We start from the raw sequence: 19,208 nt of genomic DNA, 5'->3' as shown, positions 1-19,208 counted from the left end.
CAAGTATTCTTGGGTGATAGTGAAGGCCTCCGAAGAAATTCACAAACCCTAAGATTACATTCTTGTGTCAAAGGCCACTTCACTTCCCTGACTACAGAGGACACCTTGGAGGCCGGCCTCCATATCTAGCATTAGTTCTTGTGAATATTCAGTGAGACACACACATTTTATAGATGCATTCTTGCTGTGAACTAAAAGACTAACTAAAGGATTGGAATGAGGAACAAGGAGCACAAAATAACTGGTGTAGAAAGAAAGCATGTCCAGAGGATCAATACTGTGAATGGTGCACTTATTCATATTTACTAATGACTGAAAGCTGACATGTTGTAAGTAATAAGAATGTGAAATTCGCTGACTACAGAGAACTATTTAGGGTAGACAAGACTACAAAGGATTGTGAGGAACTCCAGAAGGACCTTTAAAAAACTAGGTAATTGGACAACCTGACAGCAGATGAAATTCACTGTGAAAAAAGTGCAGAGTAGGGTACACTAGAAGGAACAAATTTAAAGCCACTTGTACATACTGATGGATTCTGAATTAGTTATAACCTCTCAGGAAAAAAAGATGCGAGATTCATCATGGGCACTTCAATGAAGATGTTAGCTCAATACACATGAGGGGTCAAAAAAGTGAACAGGATGTTACAATGTATTGAGAAGGGAATACAGAATATGAAAAATATTAATATACTGCCATTTATATTGCCATCACTGTAAATTAATGGCATACACTCCCCTTGAATACATTACCTCTGTCAAGTAGGACATGAAAAAACAGTCCAAAGGACATCAAGGATAAAAATCCCCCTGCTTCACAGGAAAAACAGTCCCTAATGAAAGCAGTTGAAATCGAAAGTTTCATTGCAGACAGATTATTCTATAGCTGTTTGTGCCAGCCTCCTTCCTCTGAAGTGGCATAAAACACCCAACAACAGAAGCAGGATGCTAGGCCAGGTAGACCTTCGCGTTTGTTCACATGACAGTGCCCATTCTTTTAATTAGAGTGCTTAAAATGAATTATCTAGTTTTCAAAGAACAGAGTAGCGGGGGGATACAAGTCTAAAGTAAGTCTTTATGAAACACAGGTCTGTTCTAGTACAGTAAGCCCAAAACCTGGACAGGTGATTTAGTGACACTGGACACAGGTAAAGCTGAGGTACCCCATGCCGTCTTTGGCCCTGTCTTCACCAGCAGTCCCCAAGGTCTCAGTGCTGAGAGGCAGGGTCTGAGGAGGAGATGACCAGCAGTAGATGAGGATCAAGCCATGGATCTCAAGAGATCTGGGCCCATAGGTCTCCAGGGGACTAGATGGGCTGCAGGGGGCTCACAGTGCCAGCTGCTGCTCTTGTAAGGGCACTCCATCACCTCTGAAAGGTCTTGAAGAGCAGGCCAGGTCCTTAACAACTGCAGGGAGGCAAATCTTGCACCAGTCTTAGACAAGCACAGATGAACAGCCTGGGGAAGCCAATCAGCCTAATTTCGTTCCCTGGCAAAATCAAGGAGCAAATTCTCCTGGAACACTTTTCTTCAATGGGCAATATTTACCTCAACATTCACAAGGCTTTTGACACAGTCTCTTGCAAGATTCCTGTATCCAACTGAGGACATTACAGACCAGATGGGTGGACACCTGCATGTAAAGAACTACTTGGATGGCCAGGCTCAGAGGGTAGTGGAAAATGGACCATCCTCTACCTGGAGTACAGCAGACATCTGTCCTGGGCCCCATTCTTTTTTAAGATCTTTATCAATGGCCCACAGGAAGCAGTGGGGTGCACTCTCTGCAAGACTGCAGATGACCCCAAACTGGGGGATCTAGCACACTGGAGAGCAGCACTGCCATTCAGAAGGACCTGGACAGGCTGGTAGAACAGGCCAGCAGGAACCTCCTGAAATTCAACAAGGACAAATGCGATGTCCTGCACTTGGGAAGGAATTAACAATATACGCTGGTGTCTAGACGGGAACAGTCCTGTGGAAACGGTGGAAATGGTGTTGGTACATATAAGCAAGCCAAACATGAGCCTACAGCATGCCTTGGCACCAAAACTTTCTTGGCTGTATTAAAAGGCATATAGCCGGCAGGCAGGGAAGGGCTGATCCCCCTCTGCTCAGCACTCCTCAGACTGCTCTCAAACACCATATCCAGTTTTAACCCCCAGCTCTCCCCAGATACAAGAAACACATCAGTGAACTGCAGCAACTTCAGCAGAGGGTCCCCAGGCCGACTGGAGCACCCACCCTGTGAGGAGAGACTGAGGGAGCTGGGCTTGTTCAGCCTGGAGAAGAGAGAGTTCTGGGGCACCTACAACAGTCCCCAGCACCCTGAGGGGAGGGTCACTGAGGAGATGAGGTAGTGCACAGTGGGATAACAGAGGATGGGCATACGGTGAAGTAAGAAAGGTTCAGACGGGATGCATGGTGAGGACCTTTTCCCCACAAGGACAGTCCAGCAGTGGAACTGCCCTCAGAGACTGTTCAGTCTCTGTCCTTGGAAGCTTTTTAGATCCAGCTGGATCAATCCATGAGCAACCTGGTCTGACCTGGCCATGCTGTGTGAGAGACCTCCTGAGGTCTCTTCAGCCTGAATTACCCAAAGATCCTGTAAGCAATTCTTTTTCCTCTCATAATTACAGCATGGTGAAGGAGTCCATTTGTTACCCCCAAGTGACTGGAAACACAAGGAAATGACATTTCTATATAGCACCAAGTCCTATGGATTTGCTAAATACTCTTTTGAAACAACAGAAGCAGGCAGAATTCCGGACAGGTCATTTCCCTCCCTCAGGTTTCCATCTGTTCTCATCCATCTACTTCAGTTTTATATGGCCCCCATTACCAGAGCACCTCAGTATCACCTGGTTTCACAGTGTTTCAAAACCATGCCTATATTTGTGATGAAGGAATGAGTACATTCAGTGCTGTGTTATTGCTTGCTTTCCCTAACTTTTCTGGCTGTGGATCATTAAATTTCTTATTGTCAAATGCCGGTACCTTATATATGTTCACAATGCAAGCTCATTTCTAAACTGAAATTTTTGATATACAGTCAAATAATGTTCTGGATTACAACATATAGGATAGAAAAAATCAAAAAATCCAGAAAACTCAATTTTATTCACTTTTTTTTTTTTAATTCCTCTGGGACGTACTCCTTTCTATTAGTAATAGCTTAAAGATTAAATGTTTAATTTTTAATTTCTTTGGCACTTTAGTCTAATTGTTTTCAAATTTTGTAATGCACATACAACACTGAAGCAGAATTTCCTATTTTTTTTCTTTTTTAAGTTTCTCTCTACGTAAACATCTCACCCTATTTTCCTCCATTCCTATCATTTAGGTACTTCGGAACTCTAAAGTTTCTTCCTATTTCAAAGAAATTTTGATGATTAAAATCTGTCTGAGTGTACAAATGTGGATTTGCTCTGAAGCTTTAAAGCCTCCAAGATCATCGGGTCCAACCATCACCCTAATACCAATGTCACCCACTAAACCATGTCCCTAAGCACCATGTTTAGCCTTTCCTTGAACACCCCCAGGGACAATGACACCGCCACCTCCCTGGGCAACCCGTCCCAATGCCTGACTGCTCTTTCTGAGAAGAAATGTCTCCTAACTTTTAACCTAAACCTCCCCTGGCACAACTTGAGGCCATTCCCTCTAGTCCTATCACTAGTTACCTGTGAGAAGAGGTAACACACCTTCCTTTCGGGTAGCTGTGGACAGCAATAAAGTCTCCCTTGAGCCTCCTCTTCTCCAGACTAAACAACCCCAGCTCCCTCAGCCACTCCTCACAGGACTTGTGCTCCAGGCCCTTTACCAGCTTCGTAGCCCTTCTCTGGACACACTCCAGGGCCTCGGTGTCCTTCGTGTACTGAGGGGCCCAAAACGGAACACAATGATGCTGTGAGAGTGCCCTGTGTCCTAGAAAACAATTCATCATTGTCCAAGTCATCTTCGTTCACCCACTGTCTTCTGTTCCTTTTCCCCCCCTCTAACAGGGCCATTCTTGAACCAAGAAAAACATTTGGCAAATACACCCTTGCATTTTTCCTCTATTTCTGTTGCTCATTCTTTCTTTCCTTTGACTTCTTACTTCCTATTGTCATTTATATATATTCATATAGATATGCGTGTGTGTGTGTGTGTGTGTTATACACACTTTTCCCACCTTTATTTCCTAAAATCATAGGCAACAAATCATGTCATTAACAGCAGCACACAAAGGATTATCACTTGTTCCTGGAGTTAACATCCCAGGTACCCTGGCAGGTTAAATTCAGCTACATTGCAATTCATTTACTGGAAGTTTCCTCAACAGGCATGAGATCTAAAAACGTTGTTTGCTAGAGGGTTGTTGTTTTTCAATAAAACTGAATATTGAAAAATATCACAAGGGCCAGAGTTCATTCTGCAGACGAATCTAGCTTGGGATCCAAGACTTGACACCGGTGATGTAAAATTTCTAAACATAGGAATAATCAGTAGAATAACAACACCAGTGACAATGAAAAAGACCAAAAAATAGTACAAAAATGGGAACCAACATAATCAAATTAAATCAGGGGTTTTAAGGAGAGACTTTGGAACTGACAGCACTAAAAAAAAAAGCTACTTGAATTTGATTTGCAACCTACTGCTCTTTTTGAGCCTGTCCCCCAATACAAAGCATCACCCTGCAATGAGGAACACAGCAATTCCCCAATTGTTTGACTCCTCTGTTATGTATAACCCCAGGCGAATTTTTTTAATGGGTGATACTATTCCTTTCCCAATGGAAATCTAGAGCTAATTTCAACCTAAGAATAATTTATGTTAAAATTACTGAACTCAGAACATATCAAGTTGGAAGTTCTTAACAATCCCCGTACAAATTGAACTGCTTCTGAATAAATAAATTATATGCAAAAAGCACACAAAGATGACATACACATACATATACATTTCTGCATACTGATTACGAGAATAACACTTAAAAAATCTTGTACCTGCTATGTGCCTGTCACCTGACTCAATAGCAAAACTCATCTGAAAGTATTCTACAGTTCATGAAAGATTAAATTCAGATCTATTTGTTTCCTTGTTAAAGAGCAGAAAGTTCCCACAAATCTCTACATACAGCAGATTTAAACAATTGAGTTAGACAACAGATTTTTCAGTTTGTTAACAAGTATCAGTAACAAAAATATCAGTAATAATATTTTTTTCAGGTTAAACCAGAAACATTATTCACACAATTCTGAGGATGTAAAGGTCAGAAAATAATCTGTAGGCTGAGAATTGAACAGTCTGTTTGGCCTCAAATACTAAACTTCAATTTTAAGCAATTACCAAAAAGCTATACCAAAACCAAAAATAAAAAATAAAAAAAAACACTCCAGCATTGAAAAATGAACTACCTTACTTTGAAAACTTTTAAGCTAAACACCGCCTTATTTCTTCTGGAATTTTTAATGGTTTGGTAGACAGATTAAAAAAAATCTAACATGTGGCTAAGCCCTTCTGTGTCATCTAGTCAAACTTCTTGGTTAGAAGAAAAGTTAAATCAAAAACATTATACAGGGTTAATCAACAATCTAGCGGGTTTTACTAAGTGGCACTCATATAAAAATAAACCAAATTTCTGCTACTTACAGCTGAGAAAAAACAGAATTTTAAATCACAATTACTTCTGCCAAGGGGCTCAATTAAGGTTATTTGTTCCCACACTGCCTTTCTAAAACTGGCATTGGAAGATACAGAGCTGACAATAGCATTGCCATTTCTCTTTTTATATTGCTGAGTTGTAAAGGCTTGCTCAGAGTTGTACAGTTCTGTTGACTGCAGACCTGGAACCATTTCTGATCTACCTGCCCATGGACAGAGTAAGAGAGAAAACACGTGACATGACATCCATCTGAACGCCTGCCTGCTGCACTTGGTTAAGTCTTGTAACAGATACATAAAGGGGTGGTTTCACATACTGCTAATGTCACAAGTTAGTACGTTTCTTCTCCTTTAAAGTGTGGGAGGAAAAAATAATTTAAAAACATATCTAGATATTGAACTTGGCTGATATCTTAGTTATGGCAAGTGAACGTGAAATAGTCAAATCTTCCATCTTAAGGAAGCTGTTGATTAATTTGGGAAGACGAACACTCATTCACACTCTTCCAAGTGATTTTTGCCACGTTTATCAGTTACTTTTCTTTGTTGCATCTTGAAGATAAACATTCTGTGCATTTCTATCAACCAACATGATTCCGAAAGTTACACTCTTTTGATACATTAATTGGCTATCATGAAAAATGGAGCAGAAAATGTTATTCATAGAAGCATTACTTCACTGTGCATCACAAGTTGAAAGCACTTCACAGACATTCCTGCCTCTCCCCAGCATCCTTGTCAAGCAGATAAATCCTCACTGTCCCATTCTGCAGGCAGAAGAGGAAGAACAAAAGAAGTAAGGGGCTGAACTGCCAAAGGGTTTTGTTAAAGCGGGCTGGTCCTGTAAAGTTCTGGTTCTGGAGGGCTGCACAGCTCTTGCTAACATTACTTTCTGCACCCACAGCTGTCTCTGCAGACCAGCAAACTGCTTTCGGCACCTGGATTAGGTCACCTAACAATATACACTATTAAAACTTCTTAAGGCTGTCTTGTCCCTAATCCTAAGTAGTGGTCATTATGTCATTTATTCTGTGCTGCAAAAGGTATAAACGACCTCAGACAAACCAGTTACTCACTCATGCGCAAGGGGCAATATCACGACAGGTAAGTATGCAGAGCAGAACCAACTGACCACTTTTTATTATAGAAGAAAATTACAAACAAGATTTCCAAAACATGGTTATCTAAAAACAGTCTTCCGCCTCCTTATTGAGACACCTGACTTCCAGAATTGCTGCGTACACAGGAGTTTCCCAAATCAGACACCAAATAAGAAACTTGGAACTTCTTTCCACCTGTCTCTATGAAAAGATGCCCTATGCAATGCTGGTGAGGTATGAAAAACTGGATAATGAGAGCATAAAGATCTCAAAAAGATATACACTGACATAAACAATCTGCCTTAAAAAAAAAAAACTTGACTGTAAACATACTGCTGACATAATTTAGGATGTTGAAAAACATGAATTTGTGTTGAGGCCATGTGCTGTACAATATACCTTAATTTCTTCTGTCACCAAGAGTATCATTTACTTGAATTACAGTTGATGGCAGAAGATGTCAGTTCCCGTTAACTAAAAAAAAATAATTCACCAGTAGACATTACTTCATGCTCACGTATTTCTGTAGGAAAGCTCTTAGCCACCTGGTGCTAGGAGTCAGAATTTGTCAACCCAAGGTGCTCATGCAAAAATGTCTTATTGACTAATCACATGAGACCAGGTAGGGTTAATTTACCAGAACAACTCCTAATCTCCAATTCTTTCTTCCCTCAGTGGTAAATGGACCAGTAGAGACAGCACAGTAAAAACATGCTCCTGCTTTATGGGGAAAAAAAAATTACTGTGCCCATCTATCACGACCCTTCCACCTTCCCAGACCATTACAAACACCACATCAAGTCAAGGAACCGTCCTCTGTATGCCTGGCGGTGCCTCCGCTGAGCACAGGGACTTTGGGAGAGGCAAGGAGCAGCCCAGGAGGGGAGTGGGAGATGGTTTACCGAGCAGGATAAACGATGGGGTGAGAAAGCACAGAAGAGCAGCCAGGTTTCCACCCGAGAGCAGCCCGCAGGTAGGCACAGAGGCTGCCAGCAAGGTGTAAGAAAAGATGGCTCAGAGGGGAGAAGGAAAATAAACACCACTGAGTAGCTCAAAGAAATTGTGTTTACAGGAAATGTCTCAGTCATTATACCAACATGTTTTGAGCAGTGATTAGCTCCTGGAAAGGCAGGTGAGCTGCTTCTGAAAAGCAGTAAGAAAACACATCTGCAGAATGACAGGGCAAAAAAAGGGGGGGAAATTCTAGGACACAAGGTGGGGAGCTAACTTTTTGCCCGCAAAGACTGTTGAAGATAAATTTTAAAAGGATGAATTCAAAGGGATAAAGACAGGCTGGAAAAAAACACAGGAATATCCACTGTGTCTTCCCCGGTGTTTATTATAAGCAGAAAGAATGAAATCCTGAGCCTGAAGCTGCTCCTGAAGACACACGCACCTTGAAAACAGACTTCCCTTAAGCACTGGGGTGCATGGAGTGGGGAGGAACTGTGCTAGGTGCAAGTTTGTTTAAACTTACACAGGCTACAGAGGGGTCCAGAGAAGTTTCCCTAGCCCACAAGGACAGCCACCTTCCTTTCGTGAAGCCAGTACTATGAGCTGCCATCCATTGCTCTCCCGCTAAGGGATTTTCCAAGAAGAGAGACAACACACAGCTATGTATTTGGAAACGTATTGAACCACTCAGCTCAGAGGAGAAGCCACCACAGGTGGAGAGAGCCAGGCAGGTGAAGAGAAAAAATCTGGTTGTAGCTGTGCGGGTTGAGGTGCCAGCGCAGGAATGCCACCGCCATCTCACAATGGCAGTCCTGTGCACATGAAGCCTCTGGAGAATGAAATTACTGCATTTCACTCGATCTTAATTGTTTTTTTAATGGACTTCTCAACCCAATAGTTTCCAAAACGCAACCCCATACTAATGAACTGCTGTTGCCTTTTTAATGCTCCTTCCGTCCACCCACTGAAAAACCAAGCACGTCACTAACACAAACCACGGCGCTGGGAATGGGAAGGGGCTACAACAGGGCTCTGCTCGAAGTCAGAGCTGGGCTGAGCTCCCTGCTTAGCAGAAATTCATCTCACCAGTCCTTTTATTTATAATTAAAGCAGCTTCCTTACTACAATGCTTAGCAAAGGTGTAATAACTCAACTATCCAAGAATTAAGTGGTATTTTAACATTGCTTCTTTCATTAACTAGGCTGCTTTTGTTGTTTTTTAGGAATTCCCTTAAGTGCTGTAAAAGAGACACATTTAAGCCAATATCCTTTATATTCTAAGGAACGAATTACCTGAGGGGGAGAGGAGAGGCAATCTAGCAGCTTCTGTTTATATCCGTTATATAGTTTAGAAGAACAGTGCACACTACAAGAATTTATATCCTAGATGTGAAATACAGTTTCTGACATGCTTTCCACTCATTAAAGTTCCAACACCACACCGAGATACCACTGCCTTTTGATGAGCCTACCAACAAAACATGCAGTGTCAGTGCCTTCCTAGGCATCAAATTAAGTCATAAGTGGACATTTTATTTCGAGAATAGTAATCCACGAGCTGTCATCTTACACCTCTTTGAAATGTGAAGAGAAGCAGCAATACTTAAGTTGCACATGTACCATAACAGTAACCGCAGATGCATCCGTACACTTGGAAAACCAACAGTTCTGTGGTTTTATTTTATTTTTTAAATAAAACAGCTTGGGATGCCAGCCAAGGAACCTAGAATCTAAATGCAAGGAGTTCTGAATATACACCCCCATAAACTCTGACTTAACCCCACAAAAATGGAGATAACCAAATGAAATTTACTTTTGTGCAGAGCACTGTTACAAGGCAGATGCAACATTTACATCTCACTCCAACCTCCAAGGTTGTAAAGGAATGTGCACTCGATGCTATGAATAGTATATGACCACTGTAATACATGGTACCAGCATTACATGTTGATACTTCTACTCTTTTGGCAGCAGCTTTACTTCTTAAAAGCTGCCTTTGAATATTACTGTGTACTTTTCAGACTTTGTTCACCCCTTCCAAGATTACTGATGCTCCTAAGCCCACCTTCAGCCATGGGGCTGCAGCAAGAAGGCGGCTGTGCAGTGAGGCCCAGAAATGCTGCTATCAGCCTTTTTGGAAGCAAAAGGAGCACACCAGCTGCTCATCTCCTTCAAAATCACTTAGGACATGGCTGAGCCCTTCCAAACCATGCTGCTACCTCCTCTTCTGGCAGGGAGAGGCAGGACAAAAGGCATTTAATGCGATGAGTTACACAAAAGCGGCGTCCTCCCCACCTTGCATACTGCCTGTCTTACAGTACTTTTCAAACCAATGTAATACTACTCTGATACCTTGTGCTACCGGGATAGTAGTGGTATTACAAAAACTCCAAGAAGGATTTCTTATCACTGCCACCTGAACAGGGCAGAGGCAGCATTCAGGTGGTAAAACGGCTGCGCTAGCGCTCCCCGCAGGAGAGGCATTACCCCACTGAAGACACACTTGCTTTAGGAAAATGAAACGGAAAATAGTTCTAGTTTGTAAAATGATCTCTTCAACAGGAGGGAGAAGACAGGAGGGGAGTTTTGCATCTCATTTTCAAGTCAGCCTGCAGCTCTGCACCCCGCGATGCAGACAAGCAGCTCGGCGCCCTCAGCCCCATGGTGGAGGCATAGCTTGAATCCTGTGCCCCCCTCCATGGGAGGGGGTTCTAGAAGTTTTCTAGAGCCAGCCCGAATTTGGCACCAGACTGTTACCGGTGATAGCCAGTCACACCTGAAATTCACAGGAAGAGCCATCTAGTGTTCCAATTTTTCCAGTGTACATTTCCTCCATTTTTCTCAAGAACATGAAAAACAAAGCTCTCTGTCTCTGTATTTTATACATGGTGTCACTGCCAGGTTATTAGTATGAAACATAGTTTTACTCGTTTCATTTCCATTTTTGTGTGGCAGATCAATTCCGAATCACTGCTGCACTGGCCACTGTGCTGCAAGCGCAGCTCAGTGCTCACGAGGCAGCACGGGTGAAGATTGCTGTCCTGCCCTATCCCAAGGCAGACAGTCTCATGCCAAGGTCCAGTGCTGTGTGTTTGACACCTGCACGTGCAAAACAAGAGACCAGCCACCGCCAGAAAGCACCCAAGTGACTTCTGGCACCACGACGGGCTAGTACCAGCGCACGGAGAAGCCGGTCCCAGAGCTCCCCAGGAGTGCCAAGCTGGGGCCCGTGGAGGTGTCTGAGTGACAGGTACTGCGGAGGAGCGGAGACAAGCGCTTTATCTCTGAGTGCTGCGTGACAAGATCAAGGCATCGCCTCGACTCAGCCTTGCCAACGTCTCGGCTCGGAGCTAGGAAGGATGAGAGCGCAGTTCGCGCTCCGAGCACATCCAGCCCTGGCCTGCCTTCTGAGCAGGCTAACACGGCTGACAACGGGTGCGCACGGTGACAAGTTTTCTTACTCGTATCAAGCCAAATACGCTGCCAAAGGAAATGGATGGAGGAAACCGTGATGCTTATTACACTACAGCACTATCTAACTTTTCAATCTAGAAGTTGTTCCCCCCCACCCCCCCCGCAAAGGAAAGTCAAGAATATAAAGTAACCTCTAATGGACAAAGGAATACATACTCAGAACAGAAATTGCACATTCTCCTTGCATCCTGTTTGTGATAGCACTGCAAGAAGGTCTGAGCAGCACTGAAACATCCCCCACAGATGCACCTTTAACCCCTTACTTCTCCTCCTACAAAGGAGTCTTTCATCTTGATTCAAAAAACACAACCATGGATCACACCAGACACAGAAACATCTCCTGAAAAACAGCTCTGCTGTGACTTCTGTGCTGCGACGTAGCAATCAGACGTTCAGGCTTCACCTAACATGAGATGAACTGCACCAGTTGCCCAGCAAGCTGCAAGATGGGGCGTTTGGCTGTGGAAGATGGTGCGTGGCTTTGTACAAGACTTAACAGGCTCCTTATATTTTTTTCTTTTTTTAAGCCACCCAATGTAATCGCAGCATGCCCATTAAGTTTCCACGGACTAGGAGACCTCAGCTGGCACTGGGTCAGAGTCTAGCTTTCCAAAAGGTACAAGAAAATGTACAAAACCAGAACTGCGTAGCAAAGCCAGTCCATCTGGCCGTTTTAACCTGTAACTCGAGCACGAGCACTCAAAACCTCTACTTAAGAAAAGTGAATTTATCATTTGCTTGAGTAGTTTTCTAAATTGGGGCCTATGCTGTTCCTCAAAAATCTGAGGCACCCAAAAAAACAAAAAAGTCCCTCTCATTTCATTTGATTTTATACTGCTAAAAAGTCTCTTCAACCGCAAATGAACTGAAGAATTTGCATGCGTGCTGCTGTACCACAGAAAAGGAACCACCGTTTCCTTTTTAATGGCATACCAAATATATTGCACCAATATTTTGCCTTGTGTAGATTTACAAGGGTTTTTTTAGTTACATTAATAGTAATAGTGTTAAAATCTTTATAACTAAGTAGCATTATATTTAATTATCCTTCTGTAATTACACTGATTAAATACAGCATAAGAGACCATAAAGACAGATAAAACATTATAGCTAAAAAACTTCTCAAAAATGACCATAAAATGATTATTAAGCCTGAGGTGAGAAAATTAATATCACGAGCATGATTTTATAGGGTTTTCCTACACCGCTTCCCTTTCTTACAGTATTCATCTGCAGCGGCAGCAGAATTTCCTCACAGCAGTCATGAAAATGAGAACTAACTATAAAAAACGTTGCTACTTGAAAGGGAGGTCAGTTTAGCCCTCCACACCAAGGGAGAGTATTTGTGTGCTTGATGCTTCAGGCAAATGCCAATAAAACATATTAAAACACCTCTGAGCACACTGGCTTACACTTGGGTAATATTTGTTTCCCTTGTTTCCTTCTTCTTTATCTTCTTTTACAAATACACTGCACGACTTCACAGCAACGAAGCAAGAATCAGCACAATATAACAGTAGCATCTATTTTCTGAGCAATGATCTAACAAGAGAGATCCAAGGATTTTCATACTGGGTGACCAATACTATTATAAAGATCAAAGAATCCCAAGAAAAATTCTGACCAAGAGCTAATATTAAGGCAAAAAGCTAATATTGGAAATCTGCAATGTCTTCAAAAACAGAAAAGATTGGATTATAAGGTCATGGATGAGCATAAGGGGCGGGGGGGGGGGGGGGGAAATCACAGATCTTTCTGACCTATAGATGGGATAAATCATTTCAAGGAATAATTTTCCTGATTCTTTGAATTATATGTTTAATTAAATTTATTACACGTAATTACCAAAATGTATCATAATTATCTGACACATTTCAAGAAATACGGTCTCATTTGACATAATTATATGATTAATTAACTACGGTACATAATTGCTAAACTTCAACGAGATTACATTTCTCCTTTTCTTCCAAAATTCAGAAATCATCCTAAAATACTCCTGCATGTGACTGCATCATGCATATCCTTTTTCATGCCAGTGTGTTATAGCTACTATTTTGTTCTCAATTCTTAATAGCTACAAATATTTCTTTTTTCTGTAACGGGTGGCTTTGGTGCAGACACGCCTGATGGTCTTAAAAGTCATCGTGCTCCCTGGCACGTCTGCTCTTGCACTCACCGGCCCTTGGTGCTGGTGCCGCCCTCCACCTGGATTTCAGGTGCAAGGCAGAACAGCCGCAGCGCGTCACTCTCCAGTAAATGTGGGTTGGCAGAAAGCATCCCATGAGGCCATTAGAGTAGGGACAGAGTGAAGACGATCTGCAGTCACTCAAATTCATCCTTGAGGCCAAATCAGTCACCAGCTGGGTCACAAAACTGGCATATCAACAACTCAGCTGTGCATCCCCAGTTCTGCTGCTATGCGTTACGTGAACCAGTGTGCAACAGTTCAGACACACACACAAAGAGAACTCAGCACTGCAGCAGGGAGAAAAATTCCTGGGTCTTATTAATCCATGACAATGTAGGTGAAAATGAGTAACAACGCACACTGTATCACAGTCCCCCATAGATACAAATGTACGTTCTGGGAGTTGTATATACCAAGCAAGACTAACGAATCAAGTCACACCAATCAAGAAGAACCCAGAAGGACTTCTTATAATTCAAGAACCAGTTGAAAATATTCCAAGTATAGATCATTTAGAACGTTAAGAAGAGTCTTAACTTGTGATATTTTAATACAAATTGATTGCCTATATTTCTGATGTGTTAGGAGAATTATTCTACAAAATCATTTCATCTCAACTGAAAATGCATAAACACATCCAATCCTCAATCAACAAAATGTATTCCTGCATTCTGAGGAAAATAACAAGTCGTTTATTAGAGCGAGCCTTCCCACTTTTCACTAGGTTTCTGCCACTATTTAATACCTGGCACACAATCTCCGGATTTCAGTGGCATGCTAGACACTCCTAATCCAACTAGGGCTGCCAAGAATCGAAGCAAAGACTGTCTAATGCAGCAGGATCTTATTATAAGCTAGTCCTAAATGACACTGAAAAAAAAAAATCAATCTTTTTATTTTAATCCCCATTTTCCCCTAAGTAACAAACTCTCGATTCCTTTACACACTGATTAGGCGCCTGTGCTGCAGGCCACACGATGTCCCTGATCAGTGACACGACAAGCAGTGGGCACGAGGAGCTGTAATGCCTGGCTGGCACGGCTGTGAAGCAGAACAGAAAGCAGGGGCTACCCACATCAGTGCTGTGCCAAGCCAGTCACACGTACAGCTATCTACTTAATGTCTCCGTGGACAAAACTGACCATCAGAATCTTTAAGAATGCATAAAAAAATCAGGGTAGGGTCTCAAAATAAGGATGCAAATTTCTGAACTTTTGATTTTTCGTTAGGTTTTGAACAAAACCTGTGGGGAAAAAATATATTTTCAAGATAAACTATGGAAACTGATGCAATTGTCAGGCTTACATCAGTCGTGGCTAGATTTTTTAAAAAATAAAGGAAAATAATCAACCTCATGAAAACAGAGAGAGCTTTTTCTACATGTCATATCAGTCACAGTTCTTCGCTTATCCTAAATCTGAATCAGCCTCTGGCAGCCACAGATGATAATTGCCTCCCATACCTAGAGCTCTCTGCCCCGATACGAGTTGCCTCTCCTATTCCTCCACCCTTGGAAGCAGCAGATTCCGCAGGGCCATCACACACAGCCTTCTGGACACAGCTTCAGACTGCAGCAGCCATCGTTTCTTCCAAAGCTCAGAGAGCGCAAAGGTGATTTAGAATTACGTCTGCCTTGCCAAATGTGTGCTGTGGGTCTTGAACACAGACTTGAAACCTCTTGAGAAGGTGGAACAAATAACAGTCCACGTTGGCCACTGCAGTTTAACTGGCTCCTGAATGCAGAATTCTTTCCCATTGCAGCATATGTGAATTAGCAGCAAATATCCCTAGCCTCTCCTTATTCTGCCTCTGAAGTGAAAGCCAAACTACTTATTAGGGGCCTTTTGTTATCTGTACTAACTGAAAGTCTAATGGTTATACTGTCTTTGGGAATGTAGGAGATCTTAAGCACGTATGATGATACTGATGATGTTAATATACTAAGAGCATCAGCCTGGGAAAAAGGAGGACCCAATAATGGTAAAGGGAAGCCTGCATTCATCTATTGCTCTACACGTTTTACGACTTAAGTTCTGTCATCTACTCTCTCGAGAGTTATACTGCTTACAAGGCTGGACTGCAGAGTCTGCAGTCAGGATTATCATGGCGTTACTCCTATTTTAAAGCCTTTTCATAGTGCCTGCTCTTTTCTTAATATGTAATGATACTGCTGGTTTTATTTCTGTTCTATTTCAAGTCATCCAGAAATTGGGATCTGTCATTTTTGTTATTTTGTTTGTGTCTAGACACACGTAGATGCATGTCCTGCCAGGTGGCGTTTTCTGCTCAACATATTTCAAGGCATTATACATTTGAGAACATGCACACGAAAATAAGAAGGAATAATGCAGGGACAACTAGAGCAGAGTTTAGACACTCACAAATGTTCGGATACCCAGTACTGTCACCTTCTGGAGTCAGGAAGTCAACCTGAGTGTTTCTAAGTGCTGCTCATCGGACTTCTCAACCTCACGTGGATGGACCACAACATCTACCAGACCGCAACTGTCTGCTCTTGTCCTCCACCCTCTGAAACTAGAGGATCAGTTCTTACACCTTTTTGTGTTTACCAAGGTAAGGGGTTCTTTGTAAATTTCTCATGCAGGGTCCTCGATCCAAAAGAACAATCCTTCTCTCTTCTATCGCTGCACAATTTCGGGCATCTGAGTCTTACGCTCTTTCCTGAAATAATGACTCAACATAAACGTTTTGAAGCATGTTGAGATAAATGTCTGTTTCATTACAGTTAGATTACAATGGAATTTCTATAGAAGCATTTCTGACACAAAACAAACCCTTGTGATTAATGCTAATCAAACATTCCATATAATGGTAAAGTGCCATAATGATTTTAGTATTATTTTAAAGTGTTACCAAACAGACAATTGCTCTGAAAACACAGTGGGGCTTTGCAGAAGAACCTAGATTTAAACACACACTTTTTATAACACTTAACATATTGCACTATATGAATCAGAGTAAATAAGCCCAATGGGAATGTTTACTGAGGCACAAAGAACGAAAATCTGCAGAAGAAACTAGTTTATCATAAACAATACAAATATTTACTCTATTATTTAATGTGTGCCCAGCATGTCTATCCTTAATACAGCATTAGCTGACATCAGGCGTATGCCATATGCGCAAATAATTAATTCAAATTAGGTTTTCTTCCAGATTATTGTCTCAGAAATGAGCTGAACTAACGTAAAGATATATATAACAGCAAATACTGAGATGATCTGCACTGTAAAGTTCTGTCTGCGTGGCATTTCAGAACCCAGTTTGTTTACAGAAACAAAGTTATGCCTAGGCACAAAGCAATCCATTAAAAATGTTTTAAGCACTTAACAAATCTTGAATAGGCGCATGTTTCTATAACTTCATTCCTTAAACCTTCATTCACATCTCCCCCAAGAGTACCACGTCACTTCTCTATAGATTGAGCTGTTACTCTCCACGGGCTCTTCTTCGGACTCTCCATTTCTCATCAACTTTTGCGCTGATCACGGAGAAAGAACTGCAAGCTGGAAAAGGAATTTCCCCATCCCAAAATTAGCTTGGAGAAATGCCATATACAGCTGCAGAACACCAGCTTGCCTTGCTGGACCACAGAAGAAAGACTCCAGAAGGATCCAAGGGAGACAACGCAGACAGCCTTGTTATGCATTTGCATGACCCCTCACGTTATGGACCCCCTTGGTGTTTCATGTCACCCTCATACCACAGTTCGTTTGCTAGGCATATTTCCCAAAGCTCATTAATCTCCAAGCCACTCGGGCTCCCCACAAAACTGTGCAGCCCCACTGAAACTGCACGCTAATTTCTTTAAGCATACAACTCACAGAGCCACGTCGGCTCTGCTGAAGGAGCGATGCCCACAGCGCTCCCGTCTCGGCACGCACTTGGAGAGGTACGCTCCAGCCCCCCGTCACGTACCTGGCTCTGATTTGAGCCATGAAAAATGTGAAGACGGCACCTTGCGGACAGGCACTATCTATTTCGGTACCTCAGGACACAGAAAGCCTTTCCTTCAACTCCTGCGAGGTGCCCAGAAGCATCCTTAGATGCCTCACGCCTTTACAAATCCGGCCTTTAATATCTGTCTGTTTCCAGAGACGCGCTGGGCTTGCTGGCAACAACTCAGGGTTCATCAATTCATCGGGGCTCCCTGCAGTTCCCCACAGCCCAGCCCGGCACCAAGGAGCCTGGGATTTATAGCCCGCTTCTTGCTGCAAGAAGTCAATAGACGGATGGCAGCAGCAGGGCAGGCAGCTCTCCCCGCCCGCCTGCGACAGCACTGCGAAGAGCTCGCCTCACCCTTGCTTTGGCATCAGGATACAAATACAAAGGGAAAATGAAATTGAGTTAATTACAAATAATTCAGCTAGGCAAGGACTAAGGAAAGTTCTAGGAGTGGTGTTAAAATGTCTACAAACATCTAAAAAGCATCTATAAGGGTATTTAAGCATGCCCCGAAAAAAATTAAACAGATGCAGAAGGAATTGGGTAGAAATTCAGTTCTTTACATATATGTATGACTTACATTTTTAAGGTCGTGGCCAAAGCATCAAGAGCTAAACCAAAAGGAAAACCTTGCGTTTTATGACAGTGCGTATTAAGCGATCAACGTGGTGTCGTGCTCAAATGGAAAGCCGTGTGAGAACCTCACACCGTACCACTCCTCCATAGCTCTTGGCCGAGACTCAGGACACTGTTTTCCACACACAAAGCACATCCATACAACATTCTGAAGGAGTACCTTGTTCTTGATTTTACCCTGCTCTGCCCCATGGAGACACAGTTATCCACTTACTGTTTCAAACCAAGAGTAGCCCAGAAAATTTCTTTCAGACTCTGATCTTTACTTCACTCACCACAGTAGAGCAGCAGTGACACAAACCAAACTGTCCGGAGGTGTTTTCACACGCATGACGGTTCGTGGAGCCACAAGCTGCTTCTCCATTGTTTTTCCCCATTAGTTCAAGCTTCAAACCACTACAAACTACACTTTCGTGACCAAACCAGGAACGCGAGGTAAGAACCCACGAGCACAGGAATCACGTTGCAAAGCCCATCGGAGCGTGGAACTCCTCCTGGCAGGCCAGACACGATCTAGCCAGCTCCACGGTTACAGCAGCGAGGTGTTTAAGCCCAACCAGACTGAGATTTCCAAGGTAAAGCCTTTCTCAAAGACTGTGCATCTTTAAGGTGGCCAGACAGTCGTTATACCTGACAACGTAGATAGTTCTAACATGTGTACTTAAAAGCAAAATATCTCAGTGCCCTTTTACTTAAATATATGAACGTTTAAATAAGTGATAGGAAAAACTACAGTAATCAAACCTCTTTCATACACTATCAAGCAAAAAAGAGGGAAGAAATGTGTACCACAGCTTTCCTTACCCCAAGCACAAGGGCTTATCATCGACAACAGCAAAGAAAAAAGTTGCGCCAAAACTATGAAAAATACCTTGATGGTGTCCTTTTAAAGTCATAACTTATTATGGGAAATCAGCATTCACAAGCATAAATTTGTTTCTGTATAATTCACTGCCCAGTGACATTTGATTCCTTCCTAACGAATCTGTATTTAAGAAGAAAGTCATAAAATTGAAACAATGGCAATGACTGAGTAATTCATGACTTTGTTCTGTATTAGCAATTAATAAATCCACCTCGCAATACCCAGAAACCAGTCACCTGCCACTTTTTATTTATTTCATTTCATTTTCTGTATCTTGCATATCCTCTGAGGCAATCATACGTAGTGCCTTTACCTTGCTGCAGAAAATTAATAATTCCTCATTGTACTTAAGCGTTTCAGGCATCATCTTT

This window comes from Cygnus atratus, chromosome 4, assembly GCF_013377495.2.
Source record: "Cygnus atratus isolate AKBS03 ecotype Queensland, Australia chromosome 4, CAtr_DNAZoo_HiC_assembly, whole genome shotgun sequence".
Taxonomy (NCBI): domain Eukaryota; kingdom Metazoa; phylum Chordata; class Aves; order Anseriformes; family Anatidae; genus Cygnus; species Cygnus atratus.
Note: the sequence above shows the minus strand (reverse complement) of the source record.